A 12,546-nucleotide genomic window follows, 5' to 3' on the forward strand; every position below is an offset into this window, starting at 1 on the left:
TTCTAAGGTATCTGAAAGGTACTACTAATGTTGGCTTAGTTTACAGAAAATCTAAAGAATACAACTTAGTAGGATTCTGCGATGCTGACTATGCTGGAGACAGAATTGAAAGAAAAAGTACTTCAGGAAGTTGCCAATTTCTTGGAAGTCATTTGATCTCTTGGTATAGCAAGAAGCAAGCAACTATTGCTCTATCAACAACAGAAGCAGAATATGTCGCTGCTGCTGGTTGTAGTACACAGATGCTCTGGATGAAGAGTCAGTTAGAAGATTATCAGATATTTGAGAGTAACATTCCTATATTCTGTGATAATACTTCTGCTATATGTTTATCTAAGAATCCTATTCTTCATTCAAAAGCTAAACATATTGAGATTAAACATCATTTCATAAGGGACTATGTTCAGAAGGGTGTTATATCTTTAAACTTTGTTGATACAGACCATCAATGGGCTGATATCTTTACAAAACCCCTGGCTGAAGATAGGTTTAAGTTCATTCTGAAGAACATCAGTATGGATTTATGCCCAGAATGAGAAGATGAGAAGTTCTCATGTATGAGTATCTTCTGAAATGAAAATGGATTATTTTTTATATCAGAAGTTCTGATTGAAATCTTTTAGAAATTATGATTCGGTTATTACTAACGTTTCATTGTCTAAGTTGATTCAGAACCTCTTTTAAAGCAAGACAGCTGTTACGTTTTATCTCGGGATGGTAAACCTGTCGTTACTATTCATGGATAAACGTGCGTGCAGTTGAGGGGACGTTTACTTAGGTAACTGTGCCAGTCACCTCATTTGTCTTTATTATCTCTTCTCACGTCACGTAACATTAAATGCTATTCTTCATTCGTTTCATTTTATTTTCTTTTAAATACTCTTCAAACTCTTCTCTTTCCCTCTCATCTTTCTCTATCTCTTTGCATTCCTCATCAAGTTTTCCTCTCTCTCTCTTCCGTTTTCGTCTCCTATTCAAACCAGTTTTTTTTAAAAAAAAAAAAAAAATCCTAGCTCAAACCTAGCGTTCACCCTAAGCCTGTTGAAGATCTATGACTCAAAGGCGACAGATCTCTGCATATCTCGGGATGGCTCTCCTAATACCTCTCAAGTCAGACCTCTTCTTTGATGTTGTTATCAACTTTCACCCAAAGACAGAAGACTTTCTTGAGTTATGGGAAGAGGTTAAGAATGATATTCTTAACTTCTATGTTAAGGGAAAGCCCCGTTTGCAACATTAGCTCTCTGTCTGTGAACTGTCCCTCTCTTCCTCTTTGGTCACTTGGATCTCTCCTACAGTGGAGGTTCTAGTCTGGAAGACAAGAGTCCACAGGGATTCTTGATGGGTTGACACCGAGCGTGTCCTGCTAGGGTGCTGTTTTTAATTTTTGTAGTCATTTCCTCTTGGGATGACTTTTTATGTATTTGCTAGGAATGTTTCTCATCTTGTTAAACATAGGAACCTTTTGTAATATCTTTTGATTATCAATAAAAAGTTTCTTTGTTTTTACATTCCAGTGATTTTATTTGTCGTTTTATGCATCTGAATCTTTTGAAATATTTCTTTTTGATGTTATGACAAAAAGGGGGAGAAGATAAATGATAAATGATTTGATTAATCTATCAGTTGCTGGGTAAAGCAGCTCCCACACATTTACTAACAAGAACTGCAAGTTCTATATGGTTTAAGTGTTTTGCAGGTATAAAGAAGTGAAGAGAATCTTCAAAGCAAACACAGAAGCAAAACCATGGAAACTGAAGCAAGCCGAGTGCTGTCAAGCTTCAGAGATCAGAAGCACTGATAATAGAATTTGATCTATATTTGTCTATTTACTTTGACAAAATTCTATTTGCTCTGATACATTATTTTTAGCCTATATGGCTCTGATACATATAATGTTATAGCTCTGATACATATAATGTGTTAGAATATACATTTTATGTTCTGACTCGTTCATGCTGACTTTTGTCGTTTAGTTTTTGTTCTGTAACATTTCAGGATGTAGAGATGCTCTAATGATGCTCTGGTACATTCAACAATGTTCTGATACAAATCTAGCATGAAGTGATGTTGGTAGAAATTCAAGCTCTAAAGCTATCCGAGAGAAGCAGAAATCAGAAGCTGCGAATGTTCTAAAGATCCAGAAAACTCAAGTTCTGAAGCTGTCCTAAATGGAAGCAGAAATCAGAAGCTGTGAATGTTCAGAAGATCAAAGAAATTCAAGTTCTGAAGCTGTCCTGAATGGAAGCAGAAATCAGAAGCTGTGAATGTTCAGAAGATCAAAGAAATTCAAGTTCTGAAGCTGTCCTAGATGGAAGCAAGAATCAGAAGCTGTGAGTGTTCTAGGGATCTAAAGAAATTCTAGTTCTGAAGCTGTCCTATGGAAGCAGAAGTCAGAAGCTATGAATTCTCTAAAGACAAAAGCTTATATGATCGTCTCTACCGAAATAATCAGGGAAGTCTTTTATTAAAGTTCTTCGAGTATTTATTTCAGGGGGAGATTATTTATCTCAGGGGGAGATTGTTAATCTCAGGGGGAGACATATTCATATGCTTATGCTATAGCTGTGTAATTTGTCTTTTGCCGTCTATTCTTTTTGATCGCAAATTCATATCATTTATATATGTTTTTGTCATCATCAAAAAGGGGGAGATTGTTAGAACAAGATTTGTTCTGATCAATTTTCTTAGTTTTGATGATAACAATAATATGAATTTTGCTTAAGATAATATGGTACTCTAATCCAATGTAATTTCCCTTTCAGGAAATATATAAAGAGTACGCATAGTTCAGCGCTCAGAAGCTTTGTCTCAAGGGTTCAGCATGCAACATCAGAACATGGTCTGGCAAGACATCAGAAGATGGTCGAAGCAGAATCAGAACATGGGTCTATGGAAGCATCAGAAGAACTAGAGAATAGAAGCACTGAAGTTCTGATGGTATCACGCTCAGAAGCACTTCAAGATCAGAAGATCAGAAGATGCTGTGCACCAAGCTGTTTGACTCTGATGATATTCAAACGATGTATTCACAAACATCAGATCAGAAGAAAGTACAAGTGGCAAGCTACGCTGATTGACAAAAGGAACGTTAAAAGCTACTAAAGGCTATGTCAGTAGACACAGCGTGAACAAGGCTCGAGGTAGTTGACAAAAGCGTATAACATTAAATGCGATGCTGTACGGAACACGCAAAGCATTAAATGCACTCAACGGTCATCTTCTCCAACGCCTATAAATATGAAGTTCTGATGAGAAGCAAGGTTAACGATCCTGAACAAAACAACATCATATTAACTTGCTGAAACTTTGTTCAAATCCAAAGCTCAGAATCTTCATCTTCATAAAAGCTCACTACATTGCTGTTGTAATACATTAGTGAGATTAAGCTTAAACGTTAAGAGAAATATCACAGTTTGTGATTAACGCTTTTAAGAAGCAATTGTAATACTCTTAGATTGATTACATTAAGTTGTAAGGAACTAGAGTGATCGTGTGGATCAGAATACTCTAGGAAGTCTTAGGAGTGAACTAAGCAAATTGTAACTAGAGTGATCGTGTGGATCAGTAGACTCTAGAAAAGTCTTAGAGGGTATCTAAGCAGTGTTCCTGGAGTGATCAGTGTGTGATCAGAAGACTCTGGAAGACTTAGTTGCTGACTAAGTGGAAAACCATTGTAATCCGTGCGATTAGTGGATTAAATCCTCAGTTGAGGTAAATCATCTCTGCGGGGGTGGACTGGAGTAGTTTAGTTAACAACGAACCAGGATAAAAATAATTGTGCAATTTATTTTTATCTGTCAAGTTTTTAAAGCTACACTTATTCAAACCCCCCCTTTCTAAGTGTTTTTCTATCCTTCAGTTCTCAGCTTCAGAATCAGATAGCTCTCCTAATTTCGCTCCCACAAAAATATATCTGATCACTTGGAAACTAGGGCTTTAAAACAGAACTTTTGGGCTTTTAACGCCGAGGCCGCGGCGCGGCAACGGGCTGGCGCGGCGCGCCCCTCAAACAGAGATATTTTCGCGGCGCGCCTAGGAACTCTCGCGGCGCGCCCTTTGTACTTTCCATCTTTTTCTTCAGCCTTTGAGACTTCCAGCTTTCTTTCCTCCTCATGTTCTTCTTAAGTTCTTATTCAGCTTAAAACCTGCAACAATAACACCCACAAGTGATTCGATTTGCTTTACGCACGAACTAAACTTATTCAGTTCAATTCTTAATAAAAACCTCTGGATTCACCACATTTTGCATTGGTTTGGAAACTAAATCACTTCTATTAACACCTGAATTTACCATTAATTTACTCCTAACAAAATCTCCCCAACTTAGAGTTTTGTTTGTCCCTAAACAAAATTACTTACCTCCAGCAAAGTTTACCGACAAACATGCAACAAGTTTTTCAAAAAGTTTTTCTCAAGTGGTTCAATCCAATAACTAAGTCAAATACTCCTCTTCTACCTGCAAACTCAGAATATACACATGAAACAAACTTTGAAAGCAAATTACCTCCAGAAGTTCAAAACACTACACAATTGTAATTGAATCAGCACTAATCACTCTCATCAAAAAGTATGATGAATAAAAGAGGGGTTAAACACTCATCCAAACAATTAAATCAACAAAGATCCATACCATACGTTCACCAAATTGCTCGCATCGAGTCTTGTGGAATCTGGGAGTCAGAAGGTCTTTCTCGGGTTGTAATGCGGTTTAGATTCAAAGAAAAGAAGATAATCAAGGGTTGTTCCTAATCTAGGGAAGCATCCACATCATAACTCATTCCTTCTTTTCTATAACTTTAATTCTCTCACCCGTTCATCCTTTTCCATTCGTAGCTTGGTCTCACTTTTTTTCAACAACTATTATATTCAACCGTTGTTCTTTTTCCATCAATTTTCTCTTTTTTTTTTCTTCAAGCTACGAATTCTTTAATCTTTCACCAATTACCACATATACTTACTCTTCTTTTGAGAGTGACTCTCCCCAACTTGGAGATCAACCTGTATTTAGATTATATGAATGCTCCCCTACTTTCTAAAAAAAAAGGTCAAAGAGAAAACACATCACCAAATTTTATGGTTGATGGTCCAAAACAAAACTTTTTATTGAGATCAAACTCACCAGGTATTTCCTTGGTGCATATTATGATACTTACCTTGACCTCAGGCTCAAAGAATGGTTAGCAAAGGATCACACTCTCACAGAAGAAAATAATTTTTACGGTGGAGTCGGCTCAAAGAACTCTCAAATTCAAACAATTGCCTAAATCACTTCCACAGATTTCCACAGACGATGCAACAACCGGTTTAGCATGATACGAACACGTCAAAAATAATTGATGGTCTCCTGCATATAGTAAACAATGGAAAGCTTTCCTCACAATGGTTAAGGCTAAGCTGATCCAATAAACAATGTACCATAAAGAACTTCTGTTAAGAATTTACTAACACCTTAAGTTTCATTGCACACATTAAGAGTTTGAGTTTGAAAATTCATACCTGCTTTGTTACTTATTGAAAAAAGAGAGTGAAACTCAAAAAATTTTGAACATTCACTTACTACCACTTTCATACATGTTGCTTCATTGTTGATACTTCGCTTGAGGTTCTCGTTTTGTTATGGGACTACTTACTCTAACTGGAAAAAAAAACTAAAACTGAAAGAAACAACGAATTGCAAAACTTACCATAACTTAATTCAAACAAAACAAGACATAGTGACCACTACGGTTCACTAGAGTCTAGATCAGATAAACAGAAAACAAAACAACAGTCTTATCATCAACTCAACAATTTTTCACTCACTCGTACATCACCTCTCAAATCTCAAACAAACATGGCATCAATATCATCATCAATATCCGCCTCATTATCCTGGCCTTGGTTATCATCCCCAGCAGTACCACCTGCATCTGCATCTGTACCCGTGCCTGCATCCCCCCCAACAGGAAAAGGGTTGGTCTCCGGCCAACCACAGTAAGTGAAATAACTTTCCCTGGTTGGGAAAGTTCTCTCTTCAGGAGCTACAGACAGGTTCCTGAATTGTTGCTGCATCGCATCATGCAGAAAAATCTGGGATCTCTGATTAGCTTCAAACATAGCGGAGTAGTAATGATGGGCCACCAGAGGGTCAAACGGAGCTGCATTACCCTGAGGAGGTGCTGCAGGGACAGAAGGTCCAGCTGGAGGAGAATCGGCTGATTGATCCTTGTAGTATGGCTTTGCACAAAACCTGTCAATATAAACATCATCAATGAAAGTGTTAATAACGTGATGTCCCTGTGCAGGGATTTCCACTCCGGCGTCCTTACAAAGACCCATAATCAATCCAGGTAATGGCAACACACATTTGGCATTAATGCCATGTTGTGTATCACTCAAGGCAGCTCGTCGCAATTCCTGCGAGAGGATGAAGGCGACATCAACAGTGTTTTCCGTCATGATTGCGGTTATTAGGAAAGCCACATCAAGAGGAATGGTAGTGACATGAGTCCTTGGCCGGATGTTGTAGAGGATCACTGATAAAATTCCCCTTGCTTGAATATTCAAATTCTTCCTGTTGTAGTGGGTTGGGTTCCCTTGCCGACTAAGCTCTGGTCCTCGCCCCCTATCACAAATTGTCTCTGTCATCAATTCCACCATGCTGGCACAATTGTTGACATTTTGCCTGTAAAAGCATTTTTCATTCTCACCCAATTGGAGAGGTTCCTTTAAAAACTCACTGATTGACTCTCTGTCGAAAGCCACAGTTTTGCCTCTCACATAGGATTGGTATGAATACGCGACAGATTCATCAGTGGTCTTGAGGGCATTGGCATAAAATTCCTTGACTATGTCATAGTCAATTACAGTATGTGGTTCAAACACCTTCTCCCAATTCCTTTCTTCTAGAAAACCCCACAGATTAGCATAAGGGCCATCGTCACCTTCCCGAGGTGCAACAATTTTCTCAGCCAGGATGGTTCTAGAGCCCAGAGTCTTGAACCTGTCTGCTTGAGCCCGACCTAAAAACTTATCAGCTTGATTTGCAGTAGCACGGGATCCTCTAGGACCAGAGCTTGTGGACTTGGTGCGCACTCTCTTGGCTGGATTCATCTTGCTGTAGATTGAGTAATGATGGGAAAAAAATAGCGAACTGGGTGATTGATTGGAGCTCTGAACCGGAGGTTGCGCTTTTGGACTTGGAAGTTGTAAAAGATAGAATGAGGGGGAAGTGAGGGTTTTCAAAATAAAACCTATTTTTAGCCTTGTACCGCGGCGCGCAAGCGTACCTCCGCGGCGCGCAAATATTTCTGTTTTGCGTCGCGGCGCGCGCTTGACGCCCGCGGCGCGATCCCTTTTTTTTTTTAAAAAAAATTTCTTTTGTTCCTTGTTCCTCCACTTCGCTCTTTTGCAACTTCCCTTGTGCTGATGGCACTGATTGATGATAACTGAATAAACTAAAAAGATAAAAGAAAATTACTTAAATTGAAAGATGCTTACTCTGTTGGGTTGCCTCCCAACAAGCGCTTCGTTTAACGTCGCATGGCTCGACGGTTAAACCCCTTTGACTAGGAGTTCAAAAGGGAGATTGTGCATACTTCTCTATCAAATTCTCCCCCAAGGTAGCTTTTTAACCGTTCTCCATTAACGGTCCAACTGTCTTTGGTCTTACCATCTTCAATAGTAATGGCCCCGTAGGGTTTAATTTCCTTGATTGTAAACGGTCCTGACCACTTAGACTTCAATTTGCCTGGGAAGAGCTTGAGTCTGGAGTTGAATAGTAATACAAGGTCGCCTACCTTGAACTCTTTCTTCTTGATTCTCTTATCATGGTACCTTTTCATGTTTTCCTTATACATTTTATTAGACTCATATGCTAGGTACCTGAATTCCTCAAGTTCATGGAGTTGATTCTTCCTCTTCTTATACGCCAAACTATCATCTCTATTGAAGAAACGAAGGGCCCATAGTGCTTTGTGCTCTACCTCCACCGGTAGATGACATGCCTTACCATAAACCATTTGAAAAGGTGATGCACCAGTTGGTGCCTTGTATGCTGTCCTATATGCCCACAAGGCATCATCTATCCTTACCGACCAGTCTTTACGAGACTCGGACACTGTCTTCTCGAGAATGTTCTTGATTGCTCGATTGGAAATCTCTGCTTGCCCGTTGGTTTGGGGATGATAAGGTGAAGCTATCTTGTGATTGATATGATATTTGTCCAGCACTTTTGCCACCTGTTCATTAACAAAATGAGATCCACCATCGCTTATGATCACTCTGGGCATGCCAAAACGTGTGAATATGTTACGATTTAAAAATTTTAGCACTGTTTTGGCATCCGCCTTTGGTGTAGCGATGGCTTCAACCCACTTGGAAACATAATCCACTGCAACTAAAATATATTCGTTAGCAAAAGAGGGAAGAAATGGCCCCATAAAATCAATGCCCCAACAATCAAAAACTTCTATTTCAATGATGGTTTGAAGTGGCATCTCATCCCGTTTACTTATCCCTCCAACTCTTTGACATTTGTCACAGCTCTTTGCATGGTGATGTGCGTCTTTGAAAATTGTTGGCCAGAAAAATCCGGATTGGAGGACCTTTGTTGCCGTCCTCCATCCATTAAAATGACCACCACTTGGTGAATTATGACAATGCCACAAGATTTGTTGGGCTTCTTCTTCAGTCACACATCTTCTTAGAATTCCATCCTTACCTATCTTGAACAAGTATGGGTCGTCCCACACATAGTACTTTGCATCGGCTAACAACTTTTTCTTTTTGTTCCAGTCAAAGTCCTCCGGTATCATACCGGTTGCTTTATGATTAGCCAAATCGGCGAACCATGGTCTTGTTTGTATTTCAAAAAGTTGTTCATCCGGGAATGTCTCATTTATTTCAGCTTCTTGGTTGGTGACATTTACATTGACCAACCGAGATAAATGGTCTGCTACCACATTTTCTGACCCTTTTTTATCCCGGATTTCTATGTCAAATTCTTGTAAGAGAAGGACCCAACGAATGAGTATTTGCTTCGAATCCGGTTTGGTGAGCAAATATTTTATTGCTGCATGGTCAGTATAAATCACCACTTTCGACCCAATGAGATAGGATCTGAATTTTTCAAGAGCATATACTATAGCTAAAAATTCTTTTTCTGTGGTAGCATAATTGACTTGAGCGTCATTTAGCACCTTTCTTGCATAGTGTATGACATGAAAAACTTTTCCTTTCCGTTGGCCTAACACCGCACCTATGGCATAGTCGCTAGCATCACACATCAGTTCAAAATGGTTTTTCCAATCTGGTGCTACTATCACAGGTGCGGTAGCTAGCCTTTCTTTCAGGTCATTGAAGGCTTTAACACAAGATTCATCAAAATTAAAACACGTACCTTGGTTGAGTAGATTACTCAAAGGCTTGGCAATCTTGGAAAAATCTTTAACAAACCTTCTGTAAAATCTTGCATGACCTAAAAAGCTTCGTACTCCTTTGACATTGATTGGAGGTGGGAGTTTTGAAATTACCTCCACCTTGGCTTGGTCTACTTCAAGTCCCCTTGAAGATACTTTGTGTCCGAGTACAATTCCTTCTGTTACCATAAAATGGCACTTCTCCCAATTAAGAATCAAGTTGGTCTCAATACACCTTTCAAGTGCCACGTCCAGATTATTCAAGCATGTATCAAACGTCTTTCCGAACACTGAAAAGTCATCCATGAATACCTCAATACTCTTTTCAATAAGGTCAGAGAATATGGCTTGCATGCATCGTTGAAAGGTTGCTGGGGCATTGCATAGTCCAAATGGCACCCTCCTATATGCGAAGATTCCAAATGGACATGTAAATGCTGTCTTCTCATGATCTTCTGGGTTGACTACGATTTGATTGTATCCGGAATATCCATCCAGAAAGCAATAGTAATTCTGCCCCGATAATCTCTCAAGCATTTGATCCATGAATGGTAATGGAAAGTGGTCTTTTCTCGTTGCTTTATTGAGTCTCCGGTAATCTATGCACATGCGCCACCCGGTCACAGTTCTAGTTGGTATGAGTTCATTCTTGTCATTCCGGATTACCGTCATGCCTCCCTTCTTTGGAACAACTTGTACCGGACTTACCCATGCACTATCAGAAATTGGGTAAATCATTCCTGCTTCAAGGAGTTTGATTACCTCTTTCCTTACTACCTCTTTCATTGTTGGGTTCAGTCTTCGTTGTGGTTGGGCCACTGGTTTGAAGTCTTCTTCTAACATAATCTTGTGCATGCAATATGCGGGGCTGATACCTTTCAAATCTGCCAATACCCATCCGATTGCTGCTTTATTCTTTTGAAGGATTTGTATGAGTCTTGCCTCTTCGGTCGTATTTAACTTTGAGCTAATAACGACCGGCTTTCTTCCTTCTTCATCTAAAAATACATATTTCAAATGAGTTGGAAGCACTTTTAATTCTAGCTTCGACTCTTTCACTTCTTTTTTCAGTTCCAAATCCTCCACTTTGTCTTCTTTGTTGGATGTGTTGCCACCTTTCTCTAATTCTTTTAGAAACAACTCAATTTATTTTTCTTCTTCTTGAGTGAGTACATTAAATGAATCAACAAGAGACCTCTCTAAAGGGTTAGAAAGATGGATTTGGCTTGCTACTTCTTCGACACTTGTTTCAGTTACATCCATGCGAAAACAATCATTCTTGTCTTTGGGTTGTTTCATGGCATCAAAGAGGTTAAAACATACCTCTTCATCTTGGACTCTTAGCTTCATTATATCGTCATCGATGTCAATCATCATCCGGGCTGTTTTCATGAATGGTCTTCCAAGAATGATAGGTGAATCTTTATCTTCTTCCATATCGATTACCACAAAATCTACTGGAAACAAAAATTTGTCAACTTTCACTAACATGTCTTGTGCAATTCCATATGGGAGAGTGGTAGACTTGTCAGCTAGTTGCAAAGTCATTCTTGTTGCTTTCATCTCAATATTTCCCAGCCGCTTTACTATTGATAAAGGAATTAAATTTATGCTGGATCCGAGATCAATCAATCCATTCCCAATATTTTGATTCCCTATTGTAACCGGTAAAGTGACTCTTCCAGGATCTCTCGCCTTTTGAGGAAGACGCGATATGATAGCACTACATTGTGCATCAAGTATAACAACCTCTTCTTCTTCCGGTCTTTTCTTCTTTGTCAAGATATCTTTCATGAATTTCGCATATTTTGGCATTTGGGCAATAGCTTCAGAGAATGGAATATTAATTTGTAGTTGCTTAAAAATTTCCATAAACCTGGCATATTGTCTAGCGTTGTCTTTCTTTGAAGGACCATGAGGATATGGCAAATGTTGACTTGGAATCGTGTTGTTCGCCATCTTATCTTTAGCACTCCTTCTTTTTAATTTCTCCTTCTTGACTTCTCTACTCAAATCTTCCTCTTCATCCCCCTTTCTAATAATTTCATATTCTTCATCTTCTCCATCATGTTTTTCATCTTCTTTTTCTTTATCGTCCTCAACCTCATTAGTTTTCGTTTCATCCTTGCCACCTTTTTGTCCAGACCTTGTTACCACTGCTTTGCAATGTTCTCTTGGGTTCTCTTGAGTGTTGGCCGAGAAAGTTGCATTTGATTGATTAGTTGCAATCTGCTTAGCAAGTTGGCCCACTTGAGTTTCTAAACTCTTTATAGCTGCTTCTTGATTCTTTTGATTTGTCGTGGACATTTGCATAAATTGTGTCATAGTTTCTTCTAGCTTTGATTGTCCTCCTTGTTGTGGTGGTGGTTGAGTGTATGGTTGGAATGCTTGTTGTTGATACCCTTGATTCGGTGGCCTTTGTTGGTACCCTTGGTTGTTGTATCTTGGTGGATAACCTTGTTGGTATGACTGATTCTGATATTGATTCTGCCTTTGTCCTTGGTTATTATTCATGTAATTCACTTCTTCTTCTTGCACTGGTGGACAGAATCCTGTTTGATGATCTCCCTTGCATAATTCGCACCTAGCAACTTGATATGAATTAGATACCCCGTTCAGCTCCTTGATTTGTTGTGGTAGTTTAGACATTTGTTGTGTCAAAAGTTCCACTTGTGAAGTTAGCAATTTGTTCTGAGCAAGTAGAGCATCACTGTTGTTCAACTCTAACATTCCGGGTTTCTTATCTCTTACCGTTCGATCATGATTGCCTTGACGATCATTTAGAGCCATTCGCTCTATTATCTGAGTAGCTTCTTCAGGTGTTTTGGACATGAGAGACCCACCAGCTGTGGCGTCCAAAAGTGTCTTGTTTGTAGTTGTGAGACCGTTACGGAACATATGGATTTGGTCAACGTCTGAAAAACCGTGTCCTTTGCACTTTCTCAACATAGCTTTATACCTTTCCCATGCTTCATTCAAAGATTCATTACTACCTTGAGAAAATACTGCTATTGCTGTTTTTGCTTCGAAGAATCGGTTTTGAGAGTAAAACCTTTCCAGAAATTTTTCTTCCAATGTGTTCCAATTTGTCATCACTACCTCGGGTTGATCCAGATACCAATCCTTTGCCTTAGATAGCAAAGAG

Source organism: Vicia villosa, linkage group LG7 (genome assembly GCF_029867415.1).
Source record: "Vicia villosa cultivar HV-30 ecotype Madison, WI linkage group LG7, Vvil1.0, whole genome shotgun sequence".
Taxonomy (NCBI): domain Eukaryota; kingdom Viridiplantae; phylum Streptophyta; class Magnoliopsida; order Fabales; family Fabaceae; genus Vicia; species Vicia villosa.